The sequence below is a fragment of the Typha latifolia genome, chromosome 3 (genome assembly GCF_019914945.1).
Source record: "Typha latifolia isolate L0001 chromosome 3, TyphaL0001v2, whole genome shotgun sequence".
NCBI classification, from domain to species: Eukaryota; Viridiplantae; Streptophyta; class Magnoliopsida; order Poales; family Typhaceae; genus Typha; species Typha latifolia.
The window spans coordinates 7,523,965-7,541,272 of record NC_133088.1 but is presented as its reverse complement, the minus strand read 5'-3'; the positions used below and the strand labels follow the sequence as shown (position 1 = coordinate 7,541,272).

The 17,308-nt window shown below is 37.1% G+C and overlaps 1 long non-coding RNA gene across 1 annotated transcript; it reads right to left on the bottom strand.

Annotated features, from left to right (window-relative positions):
* Window positions 1-13,713: 13,713 nt before the first annotated feature.
* On the bottom strand, window positions 13,714-15,463 carry LOC140783438 (uncharacterized). Its single transcript, XR_012108145.1, has 3 exons — window positions 14,782-15,463; window positions 14,593-14,641; window positions 13,714-14,088 (listed from the first exon to the last, which is right to left on the bottom strand). It is a non-coding gene; the product is annotated as an uncharacterized lncRNA (long non-coding RNA).
* Between the last annotated feature and the right edge of the window lie 1,845 nt (window positions 15,464-17,308).

Sequence of the window (17,308 nt, the reverse complement as noted above, 5' to 3'; positions counted from 1 at the left end):
ACAACCACTTGTATCTCATCTCGTAGCCCAAAAATAAATGTGCTCATTAATGTCGGTTCGGGACAAGGTGGCTCACAACGACTACTAACTCTCTCAAACTCAGCTTGGTACTCTAATACGGTCGTCTTTTGAACCATCTTGCTTAATGTGACAGTAAAATTTTCATATGTCGTTATCCCAAATCTGCATGTAATCCTCCTTCAAAAATCAGCCCATCTAGTAAATCCACCACGGCGAATAACCGATCTATACCAATGCAATATCGTTCCTTGGAGGTGAAAGCTTGCCATCTAGACTTTTACATCTTCTGTTGTACCTTGACATTCAAAAAATTGTTCAACTTGAAACACCCAATCTATTGGATCACCGCCTTAGAATTTTGGAAAGTCCAAGCATGTGGTTCTCCCCTGAATAGCATTGTCGGGTTCACGAAAGATCCTTGTTTCAGGTTTAAACCTTTGTGTATGTTGTTCACCCTTTCTAAATCCTCGAGCATGTCCATCACCCTTTCTCCACAAATTGAATTCTTGCTGGTTCAATTACCTTGAGTCGTTGAAGTAGTCTAAGATTATTTTTCTTGAGTTTAAACGACTCCAAGTACAGGTCATTATATGCCTTTTGAATTTCAGAGTCATCTTCCTCAGCTGGTAACATATCCTGATCATCTGTACTATCAGTATCAACAACATAATCAATATTAAGTAGAGAAGAGGCAAAAGCTACATAGTTTTCTTCGTCTTTTCTAGAATCATCATCAGATTCATTTGAGTCATCCTAAGTAACTTTCATAGCTTTACTCTTCTTCTTAAGGCAATTAGGGCATTCTTGTGCTATGTGTCCAAAACCAGAACATTCAAAATATCGAACTTTATTTGTAGAATTCTTATTTTTCTGTTTGACACTGTTGTTGCTCACACCTGTATTCGAACTCACATTATTTTTCTTTTTTACAAAGGCTTTACTTTTCTCAAGTTTTTTAGCATTCAACTTGTTTGGCTTCCGAAAGAATTTATTAAACTTTTTGATGAACATAGCCAACATCTCAACATCTAAATCACCTTCATCATCAGACTCCTCTATAAATTTGTTCAACTGTGGATAGGGCAATCCCTTTGGACTTCCTCAGTTTTGAAAGACTGGACTAAAATATTTGTAGATTTTCTACCAATTATTCAACTTTCATAGAATTGATGTCCTTACTTTCCTCAATAGCTGTAACTTTCGCATGAAACCTCTCTCGAAGGGACCAAAGAATCTTACGGACAATTCTATTTTCAGAAATTTTCTCTCTTAGGTTGAAACTGGAGTTGACTATATCACTCAGCTTTGCATAAAACTCATCAAATGTCTCATTCTCCTCCATACGTAGAGTTTCAAAACTAGTAGTCAATCTCTGAAGTTTTGAAAGTTTTACAGCAATAGTTCCTTTATGAGTAGTTTCTAAGATCGTCCAAGCTTCTTTTGCTATCTCACAAGTAAAAATTCTTATAAATTCCTCCGAGGAAACACAACTAAAAATTACATTTATTGTCTTGCTATTCCATCCAACTTTTTCATTATCTGACCTATCGGTTTATCAGCAAGTTTATCATCCACCATGTACAATGGTGGACTCTAACCGTTCACAACTACAAACCATACTCGTTCATCTATAGACTTCAAGTAAGCTCTCCTACTAGGTTTCTAATATCCATAATTTGATCCATCTAGGATAGGAGGTCTAATAGATGATGGTCCATCTCTATGAAAATCCATGCCTATCTGATCTCTCTCTAAGGGTGAGAGAACCTGCTCTGATACCAATTGAAAAACCCCTAGACACAAGTATGTATCTAAATACTAGGCAATGATATCACTTGTTCGCTTAAGTAAATGTCCGTAGAAATATTAAGAACGAAAGCAGAGATGAACGCCAAGATTTTAACGTGGAAAAATCTAAACTGGAAAAAACCACGGATCCAAACTTGGATCAAAACCAATCACTAGAATAATAGCAGTTACAAGACTGACTCACAAAATAACCCGTCGATCCAAACGACTTTGTTCCTCTCAGTCCTACTCGCTAGAACCCATGATTCACTACTTCTCGTGATTGAAGTCCAACTTCAGTAGCCCTCGAGATTGATCTTTCGTCTAGATAGCCCTTAAGACGAAAGATTAAGTTTTGTAGATGAGTGGAACCTTGATAGTTGAATAACCGATGTAGCCTCAAGAAGTCTCCTTCAATAATGCTTCTTCCACCACCCTGGAGATAGGGCATCACAATCCTTATATATGATCTCCAAGATAGAGCCAAATCCAAGTCTTATCCGAACTCACGAGAATCCAATATTTTCAAACTTCGTTGGTGCGTTCAAACGCGGCCCAAGTGCGTTCGAACGACATAACTTAATCTCAGGTGCGTTCGAACTGGCCCGAATACGTTCGAATGCGACAGCTTGAATTTTTCAAGTTGCGTTCGAACGCGTTTGTGAACGCAGCTCTCGGTCTGTGTGAACGCAGTACCCGCGTTCGAACGCATTTGTGAATGCAGCTCTCAGTTTGTGTGAACACAATACCCGCGTTCGAACGTGTTTGTGAACACAGCTCCCGGTCTGTGTGAACGCAGTACCCACGTTTGAACGTGTTTGTGAATGCACCGCGTTCGAACGCGTTTGTGAATGCGGTGTGAACTCAACAGCTTTTCTCCAATAATCTTGCAATTCTTTAAACCAGAGATATTCTAGACTTGTATAAAGCTCATATACATGTAAAAATACACTTAGAATATTTTGTACATAATTACCAACAATTAAAAACCTAACAAGCTCATTTCCAATTTCTTCGTCATATGTATCTGTAGAAACAAAAATAGGAGTAGCTTTAGTTATATTAGTCGTGGATTCATCTATCATAACATTAGCAGATTCCATAATAGTAGAAGTGTCAAGATTAAATACTCTATAGGCTCTGATATTATTAGAATACCCTAAGAAGATGCCTTCGCTACTTCTAGTGTCAAATTTAGTCAAAATATTCTCGATCACACAAAAACTCGAAAATATTTAACACTAGGTTTCTTACCTTTCCAGATTTCATATGTAGTCATTTTTGTACCTGGTCTTAGATAAACATGATTTATCATATATACTACTGTATTGACCGCCTCTGCCCAAAACCTTTGAGTAACCTTTTTAGTGTGAAGCATAACCCTAGCTATTTCTTGCACAACTTGGTTCTTTCTTTCCACAATCCCGTTCTATTGTAGAGTTATAGGAGCTGAAAATTCATGTTGAATACCAAGAGAATTGCAAAATATGGAAAAAATTTCATTTTCAAATTCTCTACCATGATCAGAACCAATCCTAACCAGGGTAGTAGATTTTTTATTCTGCGATTTTAAGCATAGTGATTTAAAAACTTCAAAGGTTTCAGACTTCTAACGTAGAAAGGCAACCCAGGTATATCTGGAGTAATCATCGACCATTAAGAATATGTAGCGTTTACCTCCAATACTTTCCGTTTTTGTTAGACCCATCAAGTCCATGTGAACTAATTGTAGCACACGGTCAGTGGTAGCTATATTTACCTCCTTGTGTGAGTTCCAAATTTGTTTTCCAATTTGACATGAACCGCACACTATTTTTAACATTTCTTTCATCTTAGGTATTTCTCTTACTACTTCTTGTTTGGACAGCGTAAATAATTCCTTATGATTCACATGTCCAAGACGTTGATGCCAAAGATCTGCAATGTCTAAAGAGGCACTGTTACATTTCAATTTATATGAAATTCCAACAATATAGCAATTATCAGATGTTCTAGATCCATAACATATAATATTACCATCATGATATAGAATAGTACAATCAGTTTTGGAGAATTTTACCTCATAATCTTCATCACAAAATTGACTGATGCTTAGTAGATTTACTTTCAAGCCCTTAACATAAAGAATATTTTCAAGAATAGGAACCCCCGGAGAACTTACCTTTCCTTTACCTATTACCTTGGATGAATTACCATCTCCGAATGTCACAACTCCCCCATCATGTTTTTCGAGATTAGAAAATAAAAACTTGTCACCCGACATATGTCTTGAACAGCCACTGTCTAAATATCACAAGTCAGAATTTAAAGCTTTCAAGGCTGCATGCACAACATAACATTTCAAATCACTTTTCTTGAGCCATATGACCTATGTTTTCATCCCATAAATGAAAGCATTTCTAGGTTTTTACAAAAATTTGTAATGAGGTCGAATATGCCCTAGAATGCCGCAATGATAGCATGTCGGAACAAAACCTTTTCTACTCACCTTTTGTGGAGCAGTGTGACTAAAGTTTACCTTTGGTGCCATTGAAGATTCACCAGTTTGTAGATTCAACTTCAGTTTAGAAGCATTCATCTAGGATTGCTTTGTAAATGTGGTTGATGACTTCAGATATTCTTCCTTTTGTATACCTAGTGTATCCAACACCATACCTGTCTTTTCTAGAGATCTGAGCTTTTAGAATCTTGTCAAGTTTGTTCTTACCATTTAGAAATGTCACTTCCTTATGCAATCGCTCTAGTTCAATTTCATCAGCCTTCATTTTATTTTTCGCATTGTCAAGTTGTTTAGAAAGGTTTTTGACACGTTCAAGTTCCAATTTGTACTTCTCCTCAAATTGAATTCTTTCTGATTCGATTACCTTGAGTCGTTGAAGTAGTCTAAGATTGTATTTCTTGAGTTAAAACGACTCCAAGTACAGGTCATTATATGCCTTTTGAATTTTAGATTCATCTTCCTCAGCTGATAACATATCCTGATCATCCATACTATCAGTATCAATAATAGAATCAATATTAAGTAGAGAAGAGGCAAAAGCTACAAAGTTTTCTTCATCTTTTTCAGAATCATCATCAGATTCATCTGAGTCATCCCAAGTAACTTTCATAGCTTTACCCTTCCTCTTAAGACGATTAGGGCATTCTTGTGCTATGTGTCCAAAACCAGAACATTGAAAATATCGAACTTTATTCTCAGAATTCTTATTTTTCTGTTTGACATTGTTGTTGCTCACACTTGTATTCGAACTCACAATATTCTTCATTTTCACAAAGGCTTTGCTTTTCTCAAGTTTTTCAGCATTCAACTTGTTTGGCTTCCAAAAGAATTTATTAAACTTTTTGACGAACATAGCCAACATCTCAACATCTAAATCACCTTCATCATCAGACTCCTCTATATTTTGTTTAACTGTGGATAGGGCAATCCCTTTAGACTTCCTCGGTTTTGAATGACTGGACTCAAATGTTGTAGATTTCCTACCAATTGTTCAACTTTCATAGAGTTGATGTCCTTACTTTCCTCAATAGCTGTAACTTTTGCCTAAAACCTTTCTGGAAGAGATCTAAGGATCTTTCGGACAATTCTATTTTTCAGGAATTTTCTCTCCTAGGTTAAAACTGGAGTTGACTATAACACTCAGCTTTGCATAGAACTCATCAAATGTCTCATTCTCCTCCATACGTAGAGTTTCAAAACTAGTAGTCAACCTCTGAAGTTTCAAAAGTTTTACCGCCATAGTTCCTTCGTGAGTAATTTCTAAGATCTTCCAAGATTCTTTTGCTATCTCACAATTAGAAATTCTTCTAAATTCTTCCGAGGAAACACAACTAAAAATTGCATTAATTGCTTTGCTATTCTATCCGACTTTTTCATAGTCTGTCCTATAACCTGACTCAATCGGTTTCTCAATAAGTTTTTCATTTACCATGTACATTGGTGGACTCCAACTGTTCAAAACGGCAAACCTTACAAATTCATCTATAGACTTCAACTAACCATACTTCTTCAACCTCCCTAAAGTTAGGGCATCACAATCCTTATATATGATCTCCAAGATAGAGCCAAATCCAAGTCTTATCCGAACTCACGAAAGTCCAAGATTTTCAAACTTCGTTGGTGCGTTCGAACGCGGCTCGGGTGTGTTCGAACGGCCTGACTTGATCTCAGGTGCATTCGAACGGCCCAAGTGCGTTCGAACGCGATAGCTTGAACTTTTCAAGTTGTGTTTGTACGCGTTTGTGAATGCTGCTATTGATTTGTGTGAATGCATGTACCCACGTTCGAACACGTTTGTGAACGTAGCTCTCGGTTTGTGTGAATACAAGTACCTGCGTTTGAAAGCGTTTGTGAACGTAGCTCTCGGTCTGTGTGAATGCATGTACCTGCGTTCGAACGCGTTTGTGAATGCAGCTCTCAGTCTATTTGAACGCAAGTACCCACGTTCGAATGTGTTTGTAAACGCACCACGTTCGAACGCGGTGTGAACTCAACAACTTTTCTCCAATAATCTTGCAAGTCTTCAAACTAGAGATTTTCTAGACTTATATAATGCTCATATACATGTAAAAATATACTTATAATATTTTATACACAATTGCCAACAATTAAAAACCTAACAACATGGAGGTGAAGGTGGATGGTGGATGTGATTAAGGGAAATAGACGAAGAGAACGAAGTGGTCGAGATCCCAAATAAGAGAAGTGGCTCGATAGTCGAGGGAGATTTGAAGTTAGGAGAAACCTTGCAAACTATAGAGGTGGAAGGATGGTGAAGAGGAGGAGGGAGAGAGTCTAGAGAGAAGATCGGAGGCAAGAAATCAATAATCCAATAGCATAAAAAAGTTGGCTTCCATCAACATATTTATAAAGGCTAGCCAATAAGTCTTAAAACAATATAAAATCCTAATTCTAGAATATTCCAATCGATCACGTTCAAACGTGCCTGATCGTGTTCGAACGCACCCAAAATGCTCCATCTCTATCTGTGCGAACGCGGTGTAGGCATTCCAACACAGGCGTTCGAACTTGCCTGACCGCGTTCGAACGCACAATATGCGTTCTTTGTATTTGTGAACCTGATGCAGGCATTCCCAAGAGCGTTCGAACGCGACCTACAAGAATTTTATTTTAATAAAAATAAACACCTAATGCAATAAGAAAAGATTGTACCCGGGGCTACACCAAGGAACATGAGGCATATCGTTATCCACATATGTAAAAAGAAGTTATCTCCAAGATGGTAGCCGAGATGTTGAAGCAAGGCCTCATACAACCAAGTCATAGCTCATACTCATCCCCTGTTACTATTGGTGCAAAAAAGGATGGAACATGTCATTTTTGTGTCGATTATCGGGCACTAAATGCTATTACCTATGCACAAAATTGTATTTTGGACTCCGAATGGGCATTACGAGTTCTGGGTGATGCCTTTTGGTCTCACCAATATTGCAGCTACCTTTCAAGGCCTGAATTGGACCATTGGCGGCATTTGGAGGACGTGTTGAATTTAATGAATGAAAACCAATTGAAGATCAAGAAGTCCAAGTGCCTACGGAGAGTACCACAAGTGGAGTATTTAGACCATATCATTTCAGCGGATGGTATAGCGGCGAATTCTTAAGAGGTTGCATGCATGAACGCTTGGCTTATTCCTACTACTACCACCGGATTACTTCAGCCTTTACCTATAGTGGACCGTATTTGGGAAGACATTTCTATGGATTTCATAGAGGGTCTTCCGATGATATGTGGTTATTCCATTATCCTTGTGGTGGTTGATAGATTGAGCAAGTATGCGCATTTTTTGGCATTGTCACATCCGTTTTTAGCCAAGTCGGTGGCTAAAATTTTTGTTAGAGATGTTGCTCGGTTACATGGCATGCCTCACACGATTGTCTCAGATCGTGATCGTGTATTTATGAGCGACTTTTGGACGGAGTTTTTCAAATTGCAGGGGACTCGATTGAACTTTAGTTCGGCCTACCATCCATAGATGGACTACCAAACTGAGATGGTTAATCAATGCATTGAGTAGTATTTGAGGTACTTCGTTGGAGAGATGCCGAGACGATGGTTAGAGTTCTTACCGTTGTGGGGGGGAGGGGGGGGGGGGGAGGTGGTCTTAAAACACCGCCTATCATAGTAGCATTGGCATAACTCTATTTGAGGTGGTGTATGGAAGCACGGCTCCAACGTTATATGCTTATGATCTAGTGGCATCTGCAAATCAGACGAAGGTGGACTTAGCTATGATGGATAGAGATGCCACATTGATGAGGTTGCGTGCTCATCTTAAACTTCCTCAAAACCGCATGAAGCAAGGTTATGATCACAACCATAGGGAGCAAGAGTTCGACATCGGCAGTTGTGTGTTTGTGATGGTGCAACCATATCGACAGGTGACCTTGTGTCTGATGTGAAACTAAAAGTTAGCACATCGCTACTTTAGTCCGTTTCGGGTGTTAGAGCATATTGGTTCAGTTGCTTATCATTTGGAGCTGCCGGAGGGGTCGAGAGTGCATCCTATCTTCCATGTTTTATTACTGAGAAAGCGGATTGGAGATCATAAGGTCGTTGGATCAGTTCTATTGGAGCCATTAGAGGAGATAGAGATTGTAGAGCTAGTTCGTGTACTTGCTAGGCGCCGACGACGACATGGTACCAAATTAGAGATGGAGATTCTAGTCGAGTGGCTTAGTAAGCCATCCGATGAAGCGACATGGGAGTTGGAGACTGATATTTTGGAGCATTTCCCCGATTTTTCACCTTGTGGGTAAGGTGGGGAAGTGTGGTGGGCTGATACACTTAGTTAGGATCTTTTCTTATTACATTAGTTGTTTATTTTTATTAAAATAAAATTTCTATAAGTCGCGTTCGAACGTAAGAGGGATCGTGTTCGAATGCCTTTGTGAATGCCTGTATTAGGTTCGCAAATACAGAGAACGCGAAAAGTGCGTTCGAATGCCTACATCATGTTCGCACATATAGAGAACGTCTTTTGAGCGTTCAAACGCGATCAAGCACGTTCAAACGTGATCGGCGGGAATCCTCTAGAATTAGGGTTACTTATTATTTTAGGACATATTGGCTAGCCTTTATAAATATGTGGATGGCAGCCAAATTCATTTTGCTATGGAAATATTAATTTCTTGCCTCTATCATCTATATACCCTAATCTCCCTCCTCCCTCTTCACCATCATTCCACCTCTACCATTGGCAAGATCTCTCCTAACTTCTAATCTCCCTCGTCTGTCAAGTCACCCCACTTATTTGAGATCTTGACCACTTCGTTCCCTTTGTCTATATCCCTTAATCATATCCACCATCCATCTTCATCTCCATAATCATCCATAACCCTAACATCCACTCCAGTCGTCACCACCACCATCACCTACAATATTTCATGTTTTCGTCCCAGTTTCCATTTAAATCTGTGAAGGGCGTAAATACAAAAATTGTAGATCAGGGAGTTACTAATCTAATCCCTTTGTCTATTATTCTTGTAACTAGCAAATATGTATCAACGTATTCTATTCCCTTTGTCTATCTATATCTTTTAACTACAAGTCTCACCTTGTATTTGTTGATTGAACAATCTATTTTCATCTTTCTTTTGAAGATCGTTTTCTAACCCAAAGTTTTACACCCTAATGGAAGATCTACCAATTCCCAAGTATGATTTGCAAGATGAATTCAACTTTACTATCAATAGCTTCTTTCCATAAAGAAGCTTTAGATGTAGACATTGCTTCCTTGAAACTTTGAGGTTCTTTTTCTAACAAATATGTTAGAAAATCAAGACCAAAAGATGTAGAAGTCCTTGCCCTCTTACTTTGTCTAAGTTCCTTATCATTTCCTTCTTACATGGACTCTAATGTTCACTTCTTTCTACATTCTCATAAGTTTAACAAATTAATAGAAGTTACCTTTAATGTAGACTTATATGGAAAACATTCTCAAAGAACAATGCATTCCTAAACTCACTAATTGTATTCTTATGTAACTCAGAATTATTTAATTTGTGAACTAAGAAACAATATGCACGAGCATAACAAATGAATATAAAAGCAATAGTGTTAAATCCATTTTTTGTCCTTTTAGAAACTAGAATAGCAACTTTTGCCAGGCACCCCCACACTGATAGGCTCTGATACCGAATTGATAAGCTCTGATACCAATTTGTTAGAGCTCTAATACCAAATGATAGGTTCTTGTACCAAATGATGAGATTTGGAACCAAAAGATCGGCTACGGAACAATTCCTTAAGATCTGAATTTATTGCCTGAAGCAGTCCGTACAATTGTGGGAAAATATTTCTCAGATATTGTTCGTTACTCAGCAAATTACAAAACTAATTGGGTTGGATCCATAACTTCCTAATCTACAACTTTTGTATTTATATCCTTTGTAGATTCGAACTATAGTAGGGACAAAAATACGAAATAACGTGGGTGATGGTGGTAGTGACAGTATAGAGATGAGGATGGATTGTGGAGGTGATTAAAGGAAATAGACGAACAAAAGTGGTCAATATCCCAAAAAAGAGGGGTGGCTCGACAATCGAGGGAGATTAGAAGAGAGGATAAACGTTGCCAACGGTAGATATGGAAGGGAGGAGTCTAGAAGGAAGATAGGGCAAAAAATCAATAATACAATAGCATAATGAAGTTGGCTGCTATCCACATATTTATAGAGGCTAGCCAACAAGTCCTAAAATAATATGAAACCCTAACAAACTAACTAAACCAGTATTCCTTATCTTCATGAATATCAAAGTTGTAGATCTGGAGGTTAGCGACCTTGTCAAACTGGTTTGATATTATTTGGATATGTGTAGATTATTATATGAATATTTTCTCGAAACTGCGCAAAGTTAGATTTAGCTAATTAAATAAAATCCTAACCTACTAAGACTCTAACTAAACCAAATAACCAAATAAGATAATTAGACTCAATCCATTGAGCCTAATCTCCTTTTGATGTTATCCGATTTGATCTGATTCGTATCACACACACTTATGAATTAATAGCTAGGTTCTCGACTTTTTCATAATTCATAAAGTGTTTTATCTAATTTTTTATGAAGTAACCAGTTGAGATTGTGATTTGCAGAAAATAAAGCATCCTCTCATAAGGTAAATCAAAACTTATCAATACGGCATTCATCATCTCTTTGAGAGTATTATTTTTACGTTTAGCAATATCATTGTGCTATAGAGCATATGGAGCCATTGTTTGATGAATAATTTTATTTTTATCATATATTTGTGCAGATAGTGACTCATATCTCTATCACTTTTTAGTATTTTAAATTTTCTGCTAAATTGGTTCTCAACCTTAGTTTTGAAATGTATAAACATTTCTAATGCCTCATCTTTACTTCTTAGCAAATACACATAAAAGTATCTTGTATCAATAGAAGTACTAATTTTTTTCCCCACCTCTAGTTTGAATAAATTTCAAGTTACATGCATTGGTATGTACAAATTCTAGAGGTTTTGTCCTTCATTTAATGGGAATGAAACGAAGTCTAGACTTGACTTTCACACATATTTTACATTTATTATTCAAATAAATATGAAAGGCAACAATTGAATATTAGTTAATCTATGCAATATACTATAATTAATATGTCCTAATCTACCATACCATATTTCATATGACTCAAACAAGTAAGTAGAAGAAAATTCATCTTTTTTATTCTTCGAATCATAGTCATTACATTCATCTTAAAGAAGTCATTAGATAAGTCTTCCTACATACATGCCATTTTTGATAATTATAAACTTATCAAATCAAACACCAACTTAAAATCCTTCTTACTCAACAATGATTTCGAAACTAGATTCTTGAAAATGTCAGGGATGTGCATCACATCATTGAGAGTAAGTTATTTTTCTAAAGTCAATTTCAATATAATCTTCCCCATTTCTTCCACCTTGAAAGTTGATGAATTGCCCATGTAAACGTTTTCATCTATTGTAGTTTGATAAGATGAAAACATCCACATGTTGACACAAACATGTCGAGTAGCCCCAATGTCTATCCACCATTCTTTAGGATCTTCACCAATTAGGTTTACTTTAGAGACAACAATGGAGAGATGCATGTCATCAACATCAGAACCTTCGTGTGGCTTTTTCTTCTCAGAGTTCTCTTTCTTAGAGTTCTTTTTGTGCAAACAAAGAGAATTAAACTGCAGGTCTATTTAAAGAGTTAAACAAGAAAATATGCTTTGGATCTGGTCATTAAGGGACGAACACATCACTTCGGGTTTGAATGCATAAACCGCTTCAAATTAATCCACCATTAATAATGTGTGGACCCCACTTAAATAGGAGCCCAAAGTGAATAAAATATTCATGTTCAAATACATAAAATTTAAATAGTTTATGTTTACTTTGTTTAGATGAATGATCACTCCTACGTGGGCTTAATGTTTTAGGTTGTATGGACATATATTTTGTGTTGGGTTCTTGGACTTATATTCTGGTAAAACTAATTCTGTCTCTAATACTTTCTGAAAATATTGATCATTAGGTCATATAAACACCACGTTGGTACTTCCCACGTGAGGAGCATGTGTATTTAGTGGTGAGTGTTTCAAAGGCCTTGATAAAAATTGCGTCATGAGGTGCTAAACTCCAACTTCATAATTCATAATTGCAAATAATATCTTCTTCCCATATATCATATTAGGGCTCGAATAGGATGCAAACCACCTGTACCAATGGCTAGATCTACATTCAATCTCTAGTCTTAGGAGATTCATAATTATGCAATCCGGGTCAGATTAGATCACATCATAGGGACATTGGGCTCGATAAATTGAGTCTAGTTATCTTATTTATTCTGCTTATGTAGTATAGTTAGAGATTAAGTAAGTTAGAGTTTATTTAATTAGCTTAAGTTTAGTTTAGCTAACTTCTGCGCAATTTCAAAAAAATATTCTACAGATATTTAGAAGTCGCTTGAATATTATGGAACCATTGGAAAAGGTCAATGACCTCTTGATATACAATTTTCATATTCAAGGTTTCTCCAAATTAGGACTCTATGTTTGGAAGAATGAAGAAATATTTTGAGAAAGATAAGGAATGCTAATTTAGCTAAGTTATATTTATCTCTAAGTCATATTTATCTTTAATATAAGCTAATAAGGCAAATCATAATAAAAGTCGGTCTAGAGTTAGCCTTTATAAATATATGAAGTAGGACCCTAATTGATGATCATTGAATGATTGCATTGAATAAATGTGAGTTTAGCAAAATATTTCTTTTCGTCTTTATTAGCAACGTCTGCCGTTAGATTATTTTTATCTCTATAGGAGTAGATCATAGCCGTAAAAGTATCTTAATTTTTCAAACCCTAGCCACTTTCCTCCTCCAGCAGCCACTCTACTATACGGTTCTCCATGACCATTCTTAGCCATTCGCCACTCTTCGACGACCGCCGTAATATCAGTTATTTACCGTTCTACCCTATCTGACTTTGCTCCACTATTTTAACCATAACTTTCCATTTGAATCTCCGATTGACTTCATTCCAAAGCCATTAGATCCAAGACTTTCGAGATTACTACCCATCAAAATCTCATGATCATTCTACGGATAGATCGTTCTAGATTTGGTGCGTAACACATAAGATCATGCTAAAATCACATGTTAATACGAAGCTTCTTGTGCTTGTGAATCTATCATGGTTGCATATCTTTTTTATATGTTTTGTCCCCATAGACTTAATGTTTTGTCCTCATTTGTAATTTTGTTTATTATAGTTAAATCTATCTCACCTATCACCTGTGTATTAATCTCTTTTGTAATCTAATAAATTGTGCTACCTATGAGCTTTCCCTCCAAAAAGAAAATTCAAAAGAGTATATACTAGTAGAAATATTATGCCCATAAATGAATCTGCCAATTTATATAGACGACAAAGGTAAATTTTAGATTTGGACAATTTAGAATTAATGAACTACGTGCCAATGTTGTTATCTAGTAAAATAGATTTACTTCAGAAGTGGCTGTAATCTTGTCGCAAGAGCGAAGTCCAAGCCCATCAGATCGAAATCATAGACCACTCATTTCAGTGTTCTTACCGGCATATTTTACGAGCACGAAACTAAGACGACTTTCGTTGGCACATCATTGACAAAGATGTCTTTGTTCTTTATCTTGGGTGCCGTTAGACCTTTCCTCTTCTTCTCCTCCTCCATATGGAATTAATGGTGTATATATATATATATGCTTGCCAACATATACACGCAAGCCCATCTGTGAAAGTGAATGCAATAAGGAAGAGATTCCACGGAGAAACCTATCAATTAACAACCACATATTTATGAAGGATGTTTATGCCGTTTCGAAAAAATCTTTCTCTTCGTTTTATCTTTTCTTATTAGGTTTCTTTATATAATTAACACCGAAAACTTTTAAAGAGCATAATTATCACTAAGATCATTTGACACTTTTGAAAATTACTAAAACATTTCTCTTTTAAAGTTCAAAATGTAAAATATTTATTAATAATTTTGTCTCGCATAAAAGAAGATATTTTTCTTTATAGTATAATATTATATAGTTTTTAAATCATTTACAAATATATATGTGATATTTTGAGAGTTCTCAGAGGCAATTATGTAAAAGAATCCTTTCTTAATTGCATACAGATGAATGGTTCCTACCCCATAAAGACATGCAGATAAGTTGTTATTTGAACATGCAAGGATAGAAAAGTAAAACAACTCTACTATTACCAACAACTTCCACGTAGTTTACCTTTTTTTCAAGTGGCAGATCAGATGCTAGTGTTTATTTTTCAGCAGATCTGAAACATATAGTACCAAAATTAGGCGGTGATATGCAAAATACACATAAATACCAATCCTAATTCGCACTAATTTGACTGCAATTTTTCTCTACAGAAGTTAATTTGTGACTGTTATTCCATAATCATCAATAGGTTACCAGAAGATCTCGTATTATGTCCTCGAAGAAGTCATCATAGACTTGAACTCCTCGAAGTCCACCATCCCATCTCCATTCTTATCAACCCCTCTTATCATAAGCCTACACTCTCTGAGACTGCAGTTGCCATGCCCAAGCCCAACAAGCACTCTCCTCAGCTCTTTTGCCGAGATGAATCCATTCCTATCCAAATCAAACACCTGAAAAGCTTCTATGAGATCTTCATGGCTACCCAGCAACTCCCTCTCGCTCTGTCCACCAACTACTTGCATGAATTCATCCAAGTCGATAAAGCCATCGCCGTTGCTATCCACCTCTCTGATCATTACTTCTACCTCCTGCGCCAGTGTAGAGCTCTTGTGCCCGAGGCATAGAAGAACTTCTCCTAGCTCGACGGGGGATATCTTGCCGTCACCATTAGAGTCGATGAGGTCGAACACTAGTTTCAGTTGGTTTGGTAACTCCATAGCGGCGATGGAAAAGGATAGCCAGTTGAATTTGGTGGAGAGGCTCTTGGATCTACCTCTTCTGCTGATGGCTTTGAGCTTTAGTAGGAAAGATCCAACTGGCTTGCATAGAGGATGGCAATGGAACCTGGAAGAAGAGAACATGTGTGTCTTTGTGTGCTGCTACAAAGTAAGCTGCGGGAAAGAGTTTATGGTTGGTTTAATGGAAGAATAGCGTTAGGAGTGGGTGGTTAGGTGGCAGCATATGGGGCTGCATGTGCTCGTTAATTAGTTCCGTTGAGGGGCAATAATGTGATCGTAATGATGGACCCCACGGCAGCTGATTGAATAAAATGTTGGTGAGCTTCAATGTGGAGCTAATAAAATATTGTTGATTTTTGCATTCTTTGCTTTTGATTCTTTTAGTGTATCATTATTATTAATTTTTAAAAGAATATGATACACGCAAAGTCTCATGTGAGACCGAGTCAAAATTTAGTGTGAATCTCTCAATTGCAAGAATTTATTAAAGTCTAGGCAATTTTAAGAAAAGTAATCAGCAAATATTGATAAGATGTCCAAAATAATAATCAAATGATTAGATCAGTGACATCATGTTACAATCTAAGCGAGATATAGTTACCAGTTTAATTATATTTAATTAATTATCTCTTATGCAGTTTTAGCTCTCTTTGTCTTATTTTTTATAAATAGAATATTTATAACTCATATCTTAGACATGCTTTAAATTGAATGAATAAATTTTTTTAATTTCTCTATATCTCTCTCCATTCTCTATCTCTTTGAGGGATTTCAAGAGGCTAGGGGTAATCTTTGAACTTAAAGGAAAGGTTGAGAAAAGACTTAGCAAGGACATATAATGACCTAAGAACTATACCAGAGGTAGAGAATGCTGAAACAAAGTGAGACGAACAAGGGGAAGTAAAAGACAAAGGGGAAGACTAGGGCTAAATGATATAGATGGATAGAAAGATAGATATAAAAGAAAACAGTAATATATTCGATAATTCAATATATACTCAAAATACAAACCGTAAGACGCTATATATAAGAAATAAAAAAAAGAGTTTTGAAATTAAATAAGAAACAAACTAATAGGTTTATCAAGGGTTTTCAAATTTCCCTCGAATTGGATCACCCTAGCACCCTAGATTATAGAATTTGAATCTAAAGAAAGTTTGATGTCTAACAACATCAATGATGTGATCCTGATATGATGTAAGTAGGGGTGAAAATGGGTCTGTTTAAGTCCAACCCAACCTGCTATTCGATCAGGATCGAATTAGATACGGATAGAAAAATCTTATTTGATCTAGCTTCGAATATGGATAGGAGTACAATAAAATGTCCGGATCCTGATCCGAATATGGATAGTCTATTAAGAAAATATTCGGATCCGGATACGAATACGGGTATAACTAATATTAACAGGATACAAATTCGATAACGGATATTCGTTTACCCGCTATTTAAATACTCAACTCATCTATTACACCCTAGCCCTACCCTCTCAATCTCCCCTAAATCCCAATTGAGCCTGTAGCCACCTCCACCCCCAACTCTAAAGTCTCTCCTCGGCGTCCTCACCATCATCGATCACCGGACACCATCACCTACCCGGTCGCGGTGTCACCGACCTCACCTCCTCCGATCCCTCCTTAAGCTTGATGGCTTGCCAACCTAAGCTCTCCACCACCATCGCATCTCCGCCATGACTAAGCTCTACTGCCATCACCATTTCGTCACTTCATCAATCTTATCCTCCCTCCTCTAGCTCCCGTTATCAATCTCCACCACCATCACCACTCGTCGGCTGTCACCAAGCTCCGTCACTTCATCAAGCTTCGCCTCCTCCCTCCTCAAGCTCGCCCTGACCAAGCACCACCATCGTCACCAAGCTCCGCCTCCTCCCTCCTCGAGCTTGCCATGACCAAGCTCCACACCATCACCACTTTGTCGCCATCACCAAGCTCTGCATCCTCCCTTCTCGAGCTCGCCGTCACCAAACTCTGCCAACATCACCACTCTGTCACTGTTGCCAAGCTCCATTATGATACGAT